Here is a 19,299-nt window from a genome sequence, read left to right as displayed (position 1 = left end):
CTGCGATCTTACCAGAGTCATATGTCCACCTTGTCGTGGACGTTTTACGGTGTTAATCCCTAAGAAGTACAGTAACATGAAGTATTTTCGTATAGATAAGACAAAGCAAAGGGTGTGTTTGAGACATACCTGTTTTATTTTTTTTACAGCCTCCATTTTTGTTGGAGCCTCTTGTTCCCCTATCGTGTTTTATGACAGGGACTTAATATGCAATCAATTTTTATTATGATTTTTAATTTGCTTTCTCCTCTCTCGTCCTTCGCAAATTCTGTTAATACATCTTCTTTCATTCATCACATTTTCTTTTGTTGTCTTCCCTTCATTATTATTCCTTACACACATCGTCACTCTTCCTTCGACACATTCTTTGGTACCACACTAAATTACGATTTTAAATTCCTATCCTTATTGCTTAATCTTTATCCTTATTTTTATGTAATTCTTTTACAATATTTAAGTAATTTGTTGCGGCATTCTTTATTTCAAATTAGGAAGGCGATGGTGCCACTTTCCCCCCTTTTGTTAGCTCCATCACACACACACATCTCTCTCTTGCGAATAGGGGATAGCTAGTGAGAAATACCTTTACAATGTCCTGGCAAGCCGACCTTTTAGGTATGAGTTTTTGAAGACCCTAGAAAGTACTGAAGAAGAGCTTTATAAGGACTTTGGTTGGTGAGAAGCTATTTTACTTTAAAAATGAGGATTCTTGTTTAAGGACAATTTCAAACAGAAACGACAAAAAAGCAATTGATTTCTTTAGCTATGGCCTTTTAAAAACAATTCAGTTAACGAAGGCATTTTTTAGAAGAGGCCAAGAGTAATGACGATCTATTGGTTTCAATTGTAATTGTTTTGGAATAACTTCATCATCTAAACACTGTCTTTAATTACTCTCTTTAAAACAAATGGTTTAACCTCGATGGTAGAGTTAAATCGTTTATCTTATTTCAATTAAAACATCTGCGAATTCAAAAATATTAAATGTTTGAATAATCCTATTGAAACAATCTTATAACAAATAATAGTAGAGAAATCGACATCTTTAACGGCTAATCTCGACGGCTCTACAAAGCAATTTAAATTACACTTTAATATATGTATTGGAGATTTCGAACTACATACCGACTTATCACGATATTTCTGGAACCACAAGACATAAAGCCATCAAATATGGTAAGAATATTGCTTTAGCCAAGCAAAGGTCAGCTAGCAACGAATATTATGAAATTCTACCCCTAAAGAAGACTGGGTGAGTAAAAGAAAGAAACAGAGGATTGACGTTCATTAAAAAAGCTCATATATTTAGACTCTTACAGAACAGACGTGGCTGGAATGTGTTTTTGAAATGATAAAAATTAATAAAAAACTAATTTTAAGAAAATACCCGGACGATGGACAGCTAGTTATTTTTATAATACATTTCCGTTTATTAATTTCTCTTAAAATAGAAGTATAGATAACAGTTCCGTAGTTCACAGACAAATTCTAAGATGTCCAATTAAGAAATTATTCATCGTAGGAATGCATCGGCATTTAATGAGATTCGATTCTGCGTTCAGCGATCAATAGACACGTTAAGATATGTTACATGTATCGCGTATATTTTTCCACGAAGCCACCCTCGGGGTAGACGACCTCGTTTGGACAAAGTCAATGTCCAGACGGACGCTGTGCATCAAGACGCCGATAATGTTTTCAAAATTTGTAACCTAGTGATGGCTATCTTTCGATATTTTACTACCACTGAAGATGATATTATTAGAAAATAAATGTTTTGGAATTGTCATAAATTGATCATTAGTTATAATTAAAACCAAAAGGTAATGTTTATATAGAGCATGGTGAATTTTAGTTCTAATACCATAATTATTTAATTCTTATTAATTCCCGGGTTCTAATAAAACTGTTGGGTTTATGGGCGGCTCTTTTCAGCAGATCGCTATTCCTGGTCGGTGGTAGTCTGATGTGTGTGTCCCCTATGATAAAATAATTGGAAATTCTACAGTGTTTAACGCCTGCTTCATTGTGTCAGCCAATACACAACTGTAACGGCAATAAACTGCAATTACTCAATGATCGCCATGATCACCGGTCTTGCTCTGTCTGCATTCAGCGACGTCTCAGGACCTTGGCTATGATGGTCCACCTACTGTCGTCTACCTACCTCAAAACCTTATATTAATTAGATTATAAAAAACGTAATATCGATACATTTTGATATAATTACACGGTACATCACTACACGTGTCAAAGCCCCGACTTAAAACAAATAGATCAGCGCGGTGGAATGGAAACTAAAAGCTCATTACCACTTACTGTTTCATTTAGAACGTGGACGATGGCTTCGATGGGAAAGCTCTCGCAGAAGCTCCTCGAAGAGCAGAACAGAGTCGCTCTCAGTGTCTAAAGGCCTATGCAATTCAACGTAGAACGCTTCCAGTAGTTCAATTTACTTGCACCGATACCCGACTCGGCTCATAAAAAGTTTATTGAACTGATAAAATCGTCGACGTGACATTAAACGGCCTTATGCGCCGGCGAAAACACATTCGTTTATCTTTAAACAATAACAGAAGCATTGTTCGATGCGTCACTAATATTTTCATCAATATTTATCACAATATTTATTTACATGTTTATTTTTAACGCCACATCTATTTTAAATTGCCAGTCCAATGTCATATTGTTTTTAACGTTTATTATTACTTATAAATAAGGATTATTTCGAAATGTTTACGTTGTCCCTTTATATCTTAAAATATAAAGTAATTATTTATTGGTTTAAAAACTTTAAAGGGGTGATAGCTCATTAGTTGTTTTATTTTTTTATTTAATATTCTTAATTGTACACGTTAGGATACATTTAAATAGTCTCACATACTACAAAAAAGTAGAAAGGGCGGTCTTATTAAACAAGGCAATCTCCTACAGAATACCATAGTAGTGTATACTTTGTATTATAATCAATAGTTTCAGAATAATTAAATAATGAGAATATGGTCAAGGAAAACGTTTTTCAACTACTTATTGCTACGTATTAAAAATAATTATTATTTACTGTCCGTATCTGAATACTTTGTACTGCCAGAATTAAGTATATTTAGCTTGTCGCATTTAAGTAGATAAAATAAATGACTGTAATACATTTCAGAATGATTACTCTATTCTTCCTTATCTTCTTGTTCATTTATCTCCTTTGCTGTAAATCACGAGCTTCCCTCTCTGGTCGAAGATTCGACGGGTTGCTTCCTTTATGATCTGGTTTTTGAGTATTACCGTTATTATGAATCCCGTCACCATCTACACCGTGTTCACCTATCGGGGTGGTGATCGCGTTTTTGGTCTTTTTCCCTTTAATTTTCTTACGACATCCAGCTTATAGAGATGTTTCGGTTGCCTTAAAGCTATATGGAAAAAGTAGCCTGCAATCCGCTTGTAGCAGCAGAAGGAGAACCCGATACAGGGTGAAACTATTTTCATGTGTGCAAACTTTAAAGCCTTTTTGTTGCCCAACGAAATATACATCTTTAAAGCTTTTACATTTATAACCAATCACTCTTTGTTATATTAAACACTTTATATAAGTAAAGGTAAGTAAATAAACTAAATAAAAGACTTCACATAAAACGCCACTCCGAGATAAAATATGATCGATGGACGCTCTCGTATCAAGCAAAAAAGGACACAATGAACATCCTAATACACACCGCACGATGACTTGCGGCCAGCGGCTAAAGCAGATCGAACCGAAAAAAAAAGTAAGATATCGACGCCCACAATTCAAAAAGAGAACGCACCTCAAAAGCTGTCAAACTACCCGCGCTGACAAGGCGCACAAACCTGCCCTGCCTCAACCGACGCGGTCGTTCACCGGACGATTTATTTCGTTTTTTACCCGCATACAAACTGAACGCACACGTATAGAGACGTAATAAGTGCGTCGTACATATAAATATAAAACATAACTTTCCTATCTGACGTATGGAACTGGTCCGTAACTGGATTCTTACGGCGGCCAGGGCTGTCGGGAACGGTCGCTTTATTATAATTTCTTTACGTATGAATTTGCATGTGATTAATTTATTTACAACTTTCACATGAACAATAGTTCACAATAGGCTAAAATGTTTTCTTATTTTTACTTAACACTTTACTGCCCAAATGACATTTGCTGGTAGCTTAAACCTTTCTTAAAATAGCAAAGCCCAACGTCTACTGGGGAATCTCGACTTTGGTACCATTTTAGCAATGTATAGTATGGGAATATTTTCGAATCACTAAAATACAATAAATACAATCAGTTTTTATGCTAAGAGTGACGAATGAAAATTTATTCGTTCCATAACTGTCACATAGTGATGGACGTTGTGTTTGCTCGGACTTTTTAACATCCCATTTATAAATTTAGCATTTAACGATCATATAACTTGAGTAATAAATTTGAAATAATCTTTCAGCTGCATCTAAGATACACTGAACTTATATAGCAATGTGAATAACGTTATTTTTAGCATGCTATCGAGAAATGTCATTAACATAATTGTATTTAATGTTATTCAGTGTACAGATGAAAGTTGAAATCTTATTATCATTTAAATATTTATACATGGTGATTATTTATAGGTCTGAAAGCTTTAAAAAGTAAATGTATAAGTCATTTGTTGACGATTAATGTATTGTACAGTGTATACCAAAATCATGGGATGCTTGAGTAATAAATTACGTAATTTGTTTTTAAAATATGGATTACTACATATTAAAATTAATTATTATTTACCAATCTGCTGATTTTATACCACCAGAAGTTAATAGCATGTTTTATTCAAATAGAAAAATTTAAAAAAATGTAGCACATTTCAGAGAGATCACTTTTTACAGCGAGATTGGAAGCAAGTGTTAAAAGATATAAAGCCGTTTTGTGTCAAATGAGCATTAACCCTTTTAAGCTTTTACATTAGTAACCTGTCACCCTGGATAACGAATATTTGTTATTAAAAATAAAATGTTATTAAAATATTTCATGTAGTTAAAATAAGTTATATAATTTAAAATTAGATTGTTTTGTATTTAAAGCTTGTGGTCTGTCAACCCTACGTATACCAAGGAGTTCAGTAGCTTAGGGTTGCACCAGTGTACAGAATCCAGAGTTGAAAATTCTGAGAAAAAAATTATAAATGAACAAGGGATTTTCGCCATTAATTACAAACTCAATAGCTAGTCGCAATCCAATAGAAATAATAATAAATACATATGTACTAATAATTTTATTTAATAATTTAAAGTTTTAAACATGTTACTTCAATAAAATTTCATTTTAGTATTTAATGGTACATGACATATTTCATCTTTGATTACAACTGAACACTCTTTTTTGTTTTTGACAGCCCGCCCAAAAGTTTGACAGGTGGCAATGTATTGACATATATTTTAATTTACTCATAGGTAAAGGTAACTCCGTTTTTTTATTTTTCAATTATTATACAGAACCTTCTTCGTGTCTTAACGACAATTTTTAGAAATAGACGAATTGATATTATGATTTATTATTTATCTACAAACAAGATTAATTCAAAATATTTTCTGTAATTCGACTTATCATATGTATACAATAATACTATTAATTTGGAGTAATTATATAGTCGCATAAAATATACAAATATTTAATTGAAAAAACAAAACCAGTGAGAATAAATTTATTATGCTGCCACACAGATAATAAAACATTAACAATTTAGTTAAGTTTAATGCTGGCATGTTCGTACCGAGGTATGCTTTAAAAAAGTTGAGCATAGACAAATTTAAACGGCGTCTACAAATGATAGGTCGTGTGGCTCGGCTAGCGGATAGCATCGCTGTGGTTTTTGTCACGTCTTATTTCTCGTTTTAGCTTCCAGACGGATGAGGTGCATCAGTTTTTACTTGCGGGAATTTATTTTGCTGGCTGCCATTTGCGATAGATAACCTGATCTTCGCCTCGGGCGCCATTTTCATTTTCGTTCCTCGCTACTAGAAATTATTGGTTGCGTTGTTTATTCGTTTTTTGAATGCAATAACTTTTTGCGTTATTTCTGCCTTAGCTAACAGAAGGAATTTTGTATAAAATACTTGTTTTGAAATAGCTTTTATTTATAAATTTTTCAACAGGCAAGACATTTTGATAATAAATACTTAAAGAAATAGTCATTTTGTAATAATAAATTACTTCTAGTAGAATTAATTTTACTAAAAGTGTTTGAGTTTTGAGTGTAAATTACATTCTAATTTACTTTCTATAGCTTATAATGTTCACTACTATAAAAAAGTATATCCAGTTTCGTATGTAATGTACACTTTCTTAATTTAATTTATAGTTCATGTAATTTACATTCAAATTTAGTGAAACAAACAAAAATCTTTACATGTCTAGTCTATATGTCTTTACATGTCTAGGATTCACTAGTTTTTTGAGATTTTTATATACATATTGTTTTATTATCTCTCTACATTCCATTAGAAGCTAAAACAGGAGATTTGTTATGGGTATTAAAGTTTTTCGTGTGAACATTTGTCAACAAAAAGATGTAATGATTTTACAATTATGTATAATCACAAATTATGGAGTTCACTCTGAAATATTATATTATTTTATTAAAATGCACTAAGCTATTAACTTCTAATAACACATGAGGTATGTATGTATATATGATGTAGCATACTGAATTTTATAAACGCATGTACTATCTACAATATCATTACGTAATTTATTATTTATGAATCTATTGATTTTTAGATAGGGTGTAACACATCGATATACACACGGAAATGGTTAAGAACTATTTACTAGACCTATGATTATTTATCCGTTAATTCATTTCTTTTTCTTCTCTATTTGTTTACTCTTTCTGAAGTAAGTGCGATCCTAGTCAGTTGATTTTTATTTATTATTGTATTATATTTATGATACGTTTTATACCTTATTTTATATAAGAATATACGCTATATAAATATGTATGTTATATACACGTTAACTACACATTATATATAGTTCTTCTATTTCCATGCTATGGTTGTTTGTAAGAGATTGTCTTGTGCGATAAGATCGCCCATTGTACTTTTTTGTTTATTATTATGAAATTATTTAAATATCCTATAGTATACAGATAACGTACATAGAATATTAAATAAATGTATCAGTTGATATCAAATTAGATACGTGATCATACCTTTGAAGCTTATACCCATATAGTCAATCATCGTGTATTTTCTTCATTATCAAATTTTTAATGCATGTTTATTCTAGATCAAATACTTGTATTATTAACACGGTGTATTTGGGACAACGCGTATTTATATTTTAAAAATTTGTTTAAACTTTATGACAAATAATGTTTCACCGTGACGCCACGTAATGCAAGCGAAATGATATTTGTATGTTTGTACGTTACTTCCTTATTTTCATAACAGTTAATAAAAACATTTATTTTAGTCATTACGATGATAGCATTTGGATGGGTTCCGAATAGGATGAATCGTTCAATGCGTTTTGATAACAAATTTGTTTGAGATAAAAAATAATAAAGATCTTTAGTATGTGATGAAATATTTCTTATTTAGATATATGACACTACGAATAAAACTTTCTCTATAATAACAAGGTTCTCGAGCAGCCATCATAAGCTGGTAGAGAGACATAGTTTGAGTCGACAGGAAGATGCTGCATAAGGAAAGCCTATACCATGTAGTGGACGTGTATTGTTTGACATATCATTCGAGAGAGCTGAATAGTGTCTAAAATGATAAAAAAGTTACATCATTTCAACCATCTTACTTTCCGAGTAAACCTAAATATGTTATTTCACATTAAGTCTCTGTTACAAACATCAAAGGTTACCTTAGAAACTTCAGCATGGACCACTATTTGTTATTTTCGTTATAGGAGTCATAGCAGACGTTCTATGGAAGGACCTAGCGTAACGGTCTAAGAGAGAGAATAGTTGGCTAGGGCTTGTAACTTGAATAGCCTAATTAGAAAAAATTGAATAAAGAGATAAATAAGATAAATACACACGGAAGTGATTAGTAATAAAAAGAGAATATTTATATTAATAAAATATTGTAAATACTAAGCCAACAAAGTAATTAAGTCGAATTACTAGCAATTAAAAGTATGCTGTAACATAATATACTTATATATATGCTACATGCCTAGGATAATTAAAATTGTTTTACTTTTAAACGTTATATATAACAGATAAGCTAGGTTCTGTAATCAAATTTAGTTCAATAACAGTTTGTGTATCCGGTAATGTCTCTGACCACCCACCAAATGCCAACAAATATAAAAAAACTTAAATATTTTGTACAATTCATATTTTACATTTGGTGTCCGTCAATTTATATAATTAAACACATATGATAAAATTATATCCATATCGAAGCTTTATTAGAAAAACAAGGTCGAAATCTACAGTTTTAAGAGAATGCGTTCGTATAGAACTTATACCGTCTAAGTAACATCAGGGAGATCAAAAAGTAAAGTCGCTTTCTTAAGTTAAATGCACAAGAATACATTTTTAACAAGTTTTTTTTATTTCTAGTCGACAATATATTCACCTTCGTTATCAACAACATTTTGCCATCTAGTATACACGTACGTAATGAGCTACCAGATGACAATCAAATATCAATATACGCAGAAACGACATTACTTTCCGGTCCCCCAAATACTTTGTGGTTGTAGTTGGTAGGAGTCCAGTCCTATTTGCAAGCTTAACTTGTTGATAACTATTCACGTAGGCCATTGATAAATATAAATAAAGATTGTTGCTATTAGACCATTAAAAAACTAAACTATATAGCTTAGTAAATTGAAAAGTTGAAGCAATCGATAGGCCACATAGGCCACAGAATGGATAGCCGCTGGGACCTTAAAGTTCTGGAGTCGATAAAGGATCAGCTGACCTTGTTAAGGTCGTTGAAAGACTCATGATGCAGGCCGCTTACAACTGGTCTTATTGGAAATTATGAGGAAATGCCCAGCCAAAATATGAAATATAATACAATAACATAGACTATAGAATACATGTAATATATACTTTAATAACGTAATATTATTTATTAAAAATATAGGTTATATCTTTGAATACGAGCACAATAAATGTATATATAGAAATATTTTTGATTAGTCATCAAAATTTCAACGCTTTATTGTCAAAGACGACTAAATTAAAAATTAGCGAACCCTGTTACAAAATAACGACTTGCGTTGTCTGTCTCACAACCGACTACGATCTTTTGAATGTTTTGTTTTAAAATCTTATTTTAACTCTTACATCGTAACATCTAATAAAAATTACACAATTAATTATTGTTAAATATAGTCTTTAGCGATATTACTGTAAAGCCTATATGACTACAAGTGGTTAGAAGTGAAACAGGAATATTAGACGGTCTGTCTAGACGACGACGTAGTCAAGATCGCGGACTGTGTAAGACCGGTCGTCATGGCGATTCAAGGTGAATTATTCCTTGCTTATCGGCTGATTTGATGATGAAAGCCTAAAGACGATGAAGCTATAGAATTGTTAAAAACATTTAAATATAATACACATTACAATCCTATAGAATTGGTGTTTACTTTAGTCAATAATTGTTGAATCTAAAGTTGGTGTGAAGTGAAATTTTGTGAAGATTGACGAGGGACTGTTATGCGTTTATAGAGAGCTCATACCAAAAATATGAAGTCTTTGATATGTCAAAGAAATACGTAAATAATTTAATTATATTTACTGGGAATACACAAAGTAATTATTCGTGTTAACACATTAAAGGTGTGAACGTATGGCTCATTTGTCAATAAAAAAACCTTTTAAATCTATTAAACCTTTTTCTAATCAAATTGTATATCACTCTGAAATATGTTAGATTGATATATTTTTATTGGAATATAACTAATAACTTATATCAGTAAAAAGTATGCGAGAAGAGATAGAAAAACATTTATGTTGTAATTCAAATTTAGAATACGCTTTTTTGTTTAATATATATTCATTGATTTTTGATTATAGTATGTACCAAATAAAAACTGACTGCAAATGATGTGCATTCATTGTTTAAAGGCTTTGCACCAAATTAGCCTATATAAGTAATTTATAAAGTCGATTTTGTGCCAGTAATTTTAGTTCTCCGTCAATTAAAAATAGTTCACACAACCAAATAATAGATTAATTTTTCATTGTTATTTAGTTTTATTTCACTAACACATGTGACAAACGGATGTTACCGTATAGAACAAAGATATAATAGTTAAACATTATGCATTGATAGCAACGTCTAGAACTATTGTAGTTCATTATATTGGGTAATTCATAATATTTTAATTATACTCTAGTTTATATGTGACTTACATTACAGTTAAATATGATTTCGATTGTTAAAAACACTTCTGTAAACTTGATTACGATTGTAACATTCTATTTAATCATTTCTATTTGGGCGTTGTTCGAAATTCAAATTTGATACGTCATTCATCTTCGTTTTGGCGCGACTAACGCAATGCAGTCACTCTAAAGACAACAAAGACGACAAAATATCGCGAAAGGAAAATAATAAAAAACAGGCGAAAATGAGGTCATTCAATTTGGGGCCGGGCCGGCGGCGAAAGCGGCCAGCGTGCTCTCTTTTTTGTTTTTTTTTTTTTCATATCATTACTTTCGTCTGGAGGACGCGGTCAATGCGCACTTATTGTTGTCGCCAGCATTAGGATGCGTTCAGGATGACACTTAATAATTAATACTTCATTAATAATTTAATAATCATTAACACTAAAGAACATAAAGAAACAAAAAAAAATATTCGATGATTAAACTGAACTAAAATTGTAACATTATTCTTAGTTAAATAGATACGAAAATGGCGGGAAAATAAATTCACGGGCATGTACAATCATTTTAAAAACACAAGCTGTATTATTAATGATAAATAGCATACTGTATGTCATTGTCTCCTCAGTTTAAAAACGAATTTTAAGGTGGTTTTAAATCGGCTTCGTCCGATGGATCATTGTTAATTAAGTGTACTTAAAAGCCGACTGTTCATATCGATGAGATGATAAAAATGACAAACTAAAATAACAAGCCGCTGGATAAATTGGCCATTCACGTTATAGATTAAACGTCGCGTGTCTAGATTAAGTGATGGACCGATGTGGACTACGCTTTAATTGATGATGACGTATTAAAAAAAAAAACTTTTTTTTTCCACAAAAACTGCCCGCAGTCCGTCTTTTCGGTCAGTTTTTAAATTTAAATTTGGAAAGTTCATAAATAGTTTATTTATATTTTAAATCAACTTTGGCGGTTAAAATTATCATTAAATTACATACATCTGCCACAATAAGTACACATTTTCGAAATTAAAAAATAATAGGGGAATGTAATTTTTTATATCTCCATGCGACTATGTCGCGGTTAATGATACGAAATTATAATTTATAGTTGTTTAAATAATCGTACATTAACATTATTAATGTCTGCCATTGTCTTTGTTGTTTACATTAGCCACGTGTTTTATCTTTAAGCAATTAAACTGTATTAATTGCGGCAATATTAAAAAAGATACACATCATCAGTCATAATTTGAAATTAGAAAATGCATCTGACATTTTTTATAACCTCAATATCTTACACTCGTTTAATTATTAAAAATAACGAGAATAGCATTTAAGAAAATAGATAGCTTTTAACGATAAACTGACATCTTACTTGGACAACATATCTTAGACCTTCTTTTTCTTGGTGTAATCTAAAATAATATGTGTGTTACTAAATAAATAATATGATAGCATTGAAGAGTTTTTAGTTAATCGAAATGTTTGGAATTTGGAATGTCTTATTGACATGGTTGATATTTATTCATGAAACATTGCGCTATTTTAGCAGAAAAGATCTGTATAGCAATATTCTCGTACGCTTAATAAACGCTAGATTAATGTAGGTGTGTACAACGCCTTACGGGATACGAGTCGTGCAGATGTTTTTCGTACAAATTGAGTTATGACTCAAGTCCTACGTACCGAGACTTTAATACCGAATGGGACATTAATTTAATATTGATTATGCGCAATGTCCGAAGCGAAATTGAAATCGTATTGGATTGTAACTATTGGACATAGGAAAGATTCTTTTTTTTTTATTCCGCATTCAGTTTAGCTGGATCCATTAGCGATTATGAATGCTAATTTCTCAAATGAGTTTTTGATAGAAATGAAAATGGCCCCTTTTTGTACGCGGATAGAGTTTGAATTTTAGAATATTCGTTTTTAATTTTTTTTTAAATGAGTTGATAGAAATGTCTATATGGTTTTTGCGCACTTGATACTTTTTAATTTTCTATCAAATACACAGGCATTGCATCATGTTAATGTATATCTATTCTCCTATTTCAAGAATATTTATTGTTATTTTGATTTTTTTTAATTTAATTGTGTAAGATAATTACATATAATAAAATGATATAAATTATTATTCATTATCAAAGAAAAATAAAAATAAACATTAGCAAAACAATCTAATTAAATAAGCTCATATTTATTTTGATAATTCACTTTATAATCTCGCCAATTTATTTCTAGATTATATTTAAATGCTTTTTATAGCCGCCATAATTTCACACATGTAACAACATAACTTTATCTATTCATTTTATTATCTCTCTGTAATTTCTACAAAACATATATTTATACAAAGTTTACTATTATATGTTACATTACTACAACTTTTAAATATTTATTATGTCTTGTGTTTTTAAGATGGAATCTATTTAAATTATGATTCTAATTATTACTTACTCTGTATCAAATTTATCCCAAGAAGTATTAATTGTAAATAAATATTTAATAGTAAAATATTTAAGTAATCTGTGGCGCATTCGTATTATTTAATTATAGTATTTATGAGTGGACAGGATCGGTCATCGGGGTGATGTTTGGGAGTGGCCTATGCCTTAAAGTGTGCGTCAATCGTCTGATATGATGATAATGGTGATTTATTACAAGAAATTTTTAATCATCTATGGTACTCATTTATGTAATATTGATTCATTTAAATTATTGAAAATTGTTTAAAAGATTGTTCGTGTAATAAAATAGAAATAAAGGACGTATTATATTTAAAAAATAAATAAAAGAACATTAATAAAATCGTAAAAGAAATGAATCGAGTATATATAGCATCAATGTTAAAGTATCAAGGCTCGATACGAGCTATCTATCTAACGACCAGAATAAATTCAAAATGGCCGCCGCGTAACATTGACCGTTTTGTGGCTGTAATGCCGCGAATAGATAAGTTAATACGTTTTATTATAATAAACTGTAAGTACGAAAATGTCTTGTTTGTTGCATTTGTTTTTCTTCGTTCATATTATTATGCTTTAAGTGATGCACATAAAACAATGTAAGAAATTATCTAGCGGCAAACAGCGCGAAACCTGTTTATTAAAGTATTCGTTTTATTTAATTACAATAACAAGATCAATAAAATTTATTAAAATTATTCCCAGTAATCGTGTTTATTTTATGAATATAATTTAATTTAATAATGATAATAATTTAAATAATCTACACAATTGTTTTACAGTCGTGTATTGTTTCGAATAAATGTATTTAATTGTGAATATATCGCAAGGTGTTGATTCGAAGAGGGTTAAATATTTTTTTTTTTTTTCAATAATCAACGAGAGTGTGATGATCTCTTACATTAATTAATAATATTTATTCATAAATCATTTTAGAATTTTGACAAATTAATTATCTTACTAAAATGTATCACGCCATAAATATGCAATTTTTTTTATAATTTTACAGTTATGTGTCTTTTGCTAAATATTATAGACGTGTGTGAAAGGGTTGATTGTACAAACGGCCATTATAAGGCGGGAACACACAACTGTTGAAAGCTCACGTAGACACATGTAGTGCGGTTCCATGACATTAATATTAGCCTCGGAACGGCAGCTCTCGAAGGCTTGCATCGCTTCGATTTGCTTAGATTTGTATCTCGTGGTACCGATGTCTTTCTATTCAAATCACAGGGCCGCAATCAGTGTGTGCCGATAAAGTTATATATTTTTATTAATATATTTCATCGAGGCCTTCCAAAGTGGTCTATATCAACCTAAACGGAAACATATATTTTTTTAATTGACATCAGGTTTATCCTCTAAAATTATTTTAAATCTTCTTAGTGAATTTAAGGGGTTTTAAAATGAATTACCTACCTATTAAATTTTTTTACGTACTTTTACGCAATTCTAGTTAATAATTTTAGAGCTGTTTTAGTTTTCAGTTTTAACATTTTTTGTTATTGTTTTGTATGTCTATTTGTGTGTGTATGTTATCGTGGTGGTTATATTTAATTATCTATATTTGTTAGGCCGTCGGAAGATGCTGAATTTGGCTTCCTATTGATCCTATTAAAAATCTATGGGAGAGGCCTATGTCTAGCAGTTAATGTCCTGGGGCTGAAATGTTGATGATGAATCACACATGATATTTACAGAATTTACTTGTATTTATTTCGTTAAAATGTTATCAGAAAATTATTTCAACAAGAAAACCGGAAACTTTAAAAATTAGTATTAAAAATATATATATTTTGTGTCTGTAGAAAATGACACTAGAGATATTTAAACTAATTTATCTATGTTGGTTTGAAATATCAGTTTAAGTAAAGGGATTTCTTTCTCAAGATGATTACGACTCCCTGTGTTTAGTATTAGAGCAAAAATTTGTAAATTTTATTATTGGATTAAGCTAATGTACACTCTGCAACATATCATCATTTTATATAGGAACAGTAAAATCAAGAATAAAACATATATTCTATCGTTTTTGGTGCTTCATAGAAGAAGTTTAAGTTGTTCAAATATTTTATTTCTCAACGCATACATTTCATTGTTAATAAAGTGATTAGTATATATTTTGAAATTTGTATTACGCGTAGCAAAGAGTTCTAAACATGCGAAAAACTTTTTAAAATTTTAATTGAAGCGCTAACACATTTTTTAATTTACTGCGTAATAGACTTACAAATAAATAACCGATGTCATTCAGTTTGTCCAGCTTGAAACCTTATAAGACGTTACTAAATCGTTTCAAAGCGAAGGATTCAATAATGAAATCAAACAAATTATAACCCATCGAGCCGTATTAAAATATATATCGGTATTAAGTTTGACGAATGTCAATGTAAAATCGTTTCAAAAGCCCACTAATCCCAGATCTGCGTAACTTTATAGCTTTAAATAGCAATATAATATTGGAATTAGCTCGAAGTGAATCGAACTATCGCTTAATCTACAGCATAACGCGAATAGCGTCGTCGCGTATCCTAAGTAAAACATTAGCAATGCGATATAGCCTTCAAACAAGTCCTAAGACCAAAATGGCGTCGTACCGCCAACTGACTCGTGAATAGGGTTACTATTTTATTATAAGCTTATTTATTATAGATGCGAATTTCTAACTTCATTAATATTTATTTTTTTATTTATTTACAATGAAATCTGTTAAATATTTTTAATATCAAATATAATATAATATTTTATCTTTGAAGTATTCTTATTAAAAAAAAAACTTCTTTTATGATGGAATTTAAAAACAAAATACATCTGTCAGATTGAACGTCACAGACGATTTTCTTGCTCTCATTATAATTGTATCTATTTACACTGCGTATTGAAGTGATTTTAGACTGAATTATATTTAATCTGTGATGGTAACATGAAAGTCGAATATGTAAACAAATTGCTATGGATCTCAAGAAATATTAATATTATTGCAAGAACAACTGACAGTGCGATTAGATCGCCATCTATGATGCGCTTTAAAAATATTAACTAAGCATATTTTTTATTTTTATATTTATTAAATATCTCCCTTTTATTATTAGTAATATTAAGGAATTATATACGGCTATATAGATTAGGTGGACCGGCCACATAATCAAGGTCGAAAATGGGCAGCGCTAGATCGTTCGTCTTGACGTTCTTCTAAGCGAGGCCTTAGCCTTGCGGTGGGCGTTCATCGGCTGACAAAAATGAATGAATAAAGAAACAATAAAAAATTATAAAAATGAAACTGTTATTTGCACAAGATTTAAAATAAAAAAGACATGTGTAAAAGCATCTTAACATCATTGCTGACGCCCATTAATCTCGTAAGTTATTCATCTTTCCTTTTCATTTGACTTATAAATGTGCTGCGTGTGCTATATTGGCTTTGTCCGTTGAATGTAGTATAATAAATGGTAACCCTACCGAAGCGGTTGTAGGTTATGTAGTAACATTGACAGTCGCCGGAGTTGTGTAAGCGCTCGCCTTGGCCGAGCGCATGCGCAAGGACTCGCGCGAGCGCTGCTCGAATTTCGAATGCATTCGAGGGCGCGCACTTGAACTTTTGAATTCGGAACTTGTTTTTTTTTATTTTTATGTTTGTAATATATCTGCCTCGACAGTTCCATGTTCGATTACTAACTTTATGTATTTAAATTCAGAACCTATTTTTGATTTTTGTATTATATTATCTTTATTAATATAATACCCGTATCATTTTTTTAATTACAACAACTTGCAAAATGGATAATTAAGTGTTTTAGCATGTTGAAACAATGTTTCAATTTTAATACATTAATAAAAATATAAATAATTGAATAACACATGTTTCATGTAAGTTTTACGTAAGTGTTTTAAGTAATATAAAAACCAAATAAGGTTATGAATGCAAAGAAGTTTTAGTACCTACGTCATTCATGTACGAAATTAAAGTTATTTTTAACTCAAACATTTAGGTTACAGACGCAAGTGCATATCATACTTCCTGCACGCATACGCGACCTCTTTGCACATTAAATAAATATTAAAAGGAATTATCAAGAACATATTTATCAAATCTTGTTTCAATTTTACATATTTAAGTTCTTTAAATATTTATACCACAATTAGGAGTATATATTACAGTTACAGAAATTCTCAATACAAAAAATAGTTGTGAATTTGAATATCGAATCGATGCATTATTTGAACCACATTAGAATTTATTTATACAGTATTCCAATTTTAAATAAATGACAACGAATTCCAAAAGTGCTATGTAAACTTTAATTTCTTATTCTGATTTCAATTATTTTGCACAAACGCGGTAAAAGTGCCGACGGTAAAATTTTAGCCTACGACCCCGCGTAGTCGCGTAGATTCCTAATTTAATTATATTTTGCAAATTAAAATACAACATTTTTATAATACTACAATATAAATAATTTTATATGTAATGTTTCAGTATAAATTTCTTATTGCTTTTATAAAATATTTTTTCTTGTTTTTTTTTTTTAATTAATTTAAGGTTTATAATTACATTAATGATACTTTAGTTTAAGTATATTTAGTTGATTTAGGGTAAGTTTATTGTATATTCGAATATATATTCCCCGTTATTGGCCTTCAATCAAAAATATAGGTTGCAATTTGTTAACTCACGCATCGAAAACTCACGCACACATCGATGAGTGGTCATAGTAAAAAGAGTGGGACAGATAAACGTGTAAGAGCATAGGTGGGGCGCGATGGAGGGGGGGTAAGAAAACACGCAAAAAAAAAAGTGCGTGAACCCCACACATGCACCGTTACACACACATATGTAACTGTAGATATGTATATAAAACTGCACTAATTCACTGGAATATTTATGTTTTGTTTATGTGTACTTACATGCGTCAGAGGTGGCCTGTTCCTCCTCGGTCCAGCTTGACACTTCGGTGGTAATTTTCGTTGAAAAGAAAATATACAAAGAACGAAATAAAAGTTACCAACACAGACGGCGTCACCTGGTCATACAACACTCAAGAGGCCCGGTCGCGGTCCACCAAGCCACCAGCACAACTTGATCCGCACATAACGTCACATACACTAAATATCCCTTTATTTATTTTAATTCTGTCTCGAGCTCGATTGTTAAAATTATAAAATATAGTTCGGGTCCTATGTTTCCTTCTGATATGTGTCGTGCATCGCGAAATACTTTTTTCTAAACTCACCCAAACGTGGGAAAAATACTTCACTAGATCCCAAAAATATGTTCTATCGTAAAACCACTACGCGAATGATATGAATATAATTATTTTTTTGTACAAAATATAGTCTGATGAGAAAATATTATTTTTTTTTAAATTTCGATTGTTGTTGTTTTTTTTTTTGGAGGTTTTTAGCGGTTACGTCGCGTGTTGTGGTCCTGTGGTGTGGTGAGAACGGAAATGCGACTCTCTACCGATTGTGCATAGGCGGGACTGCACCGACGGCGCACACTGCACTAGACCGCGTGCGTACTTAGCCATTACCTTGTATTTACTGCGGCCGAGAGCGGCCGACTGCACCTTCTTGATCCTTACCCGTCGGAAAAATAATAGAAAAAAAAACTTTTTTCTTTGCACTTTCTTAACACTTTTTTAATATTTTATTTTTACACAAATACAAACTTTACACCCAAATAAACGGAATAAATTTTTTTGAAAAGTAAATTTATCCAATTACTAAAAAAAATTTTTGACTTTTAAATAATATTTTGACTAAATTATAATAAGTGAACAATTAAATAATTTTATTACCAGCAACTTAATAAACCTATTTCTAGTATTGATATCGACAATTATACAGCGCAAGTATCAAGATTGTATAGTCCTAGTAGACTCACACAAGCGCAGAATGCAACGACGTTCGCTTACACTCGCCTATGTGTGGGTGCCCGCGCCTGTACGAACCTTGAGCATTTCAGTTTTACTTACTTATCTTATCCTTTGTAACAATTCAAACTGCATCTCATTAATAACGCTTTGTATAATTTACAAGTATTTTTTAAGAAGTAAACGTGCCGCTTAAAGATTGTTTTTTTTTTAATTTTAAAAATGGAACGTCATTATCTCCGCGCCGCTGTGTGCAATAATTCGAGTGGTGTTTGTGTGTGCTTTTTTATCGTTTTTTTCTCGGCGTGTGGGTGCGTTCGATTGTGTAGTCATTTGCGCGAGTGTGTGCCAATCGTACACGGCTCGCGTCTGTGTGCGTTGTTCTTGTAAGAAAATGGTTCGGTGAAAAATTTTGTAGGAATCCGAATAGATGGCGTTGCATCGATGCAAATAGCAAATACCATCAAAATTAATGTACACCCTGTTACGATAAACGTCTTTATAGGTATATGCATAAGATATAAAATCGTCTAGATGCGACTACGTGTGTTTTTTTTTTAAATTTCACGTCTATGATACTATCTGC

General features: G+C 31.0%; 1 protein-coding gene across 3 annotated transcripts in view; it reads right to left on the bottom strand.

Moving 5' to 3' along the window:
* Positions 1–19,299, bottom strand: part of Eip93F (Ecdysone-induced protein 93F) — a 294,791-nt gene that overhangs the window by 161,086 nt on the left and 114,406 nt on the right. Inside the window, exon 1 of one of the 3 annotated variants that reach the window (XM_068769420.1) lies at positions 17,746–18,315. The exons of the other annotated variants lie outside the window; for them this stretch is intronic. The gene's annotated coding sequence lies outside the window, so the exon portion shown is untranslated. Of the gene's footprint in view, positions 1–17,745; positions 18,316–19,299 lie in introns of those variants that run through there. 3 annotated transcript variants of the gene reach the window in all.

Source organism: Battus philenor, unplaced genomic scaffold (assembly GCF_028537555.1).
Source record: "Battus philenor isolate CCGP_79_NKW_IND1 unplaced genomic scaffold, ilBatPhil1.0.hap1 SCAF_28, whole genome shotgun sequence".
Classification (NCBI taxonomy): Eukaryota; Metazoa; Arthropoda; class Insecta; order Lepidoptera; family Papilionidae; genus Battus; species Battus philenor.
Note: the sequence above shows the minus strand (reverse complement) of the source record. Positions and strands in the feature narration are given on the sequence as shown.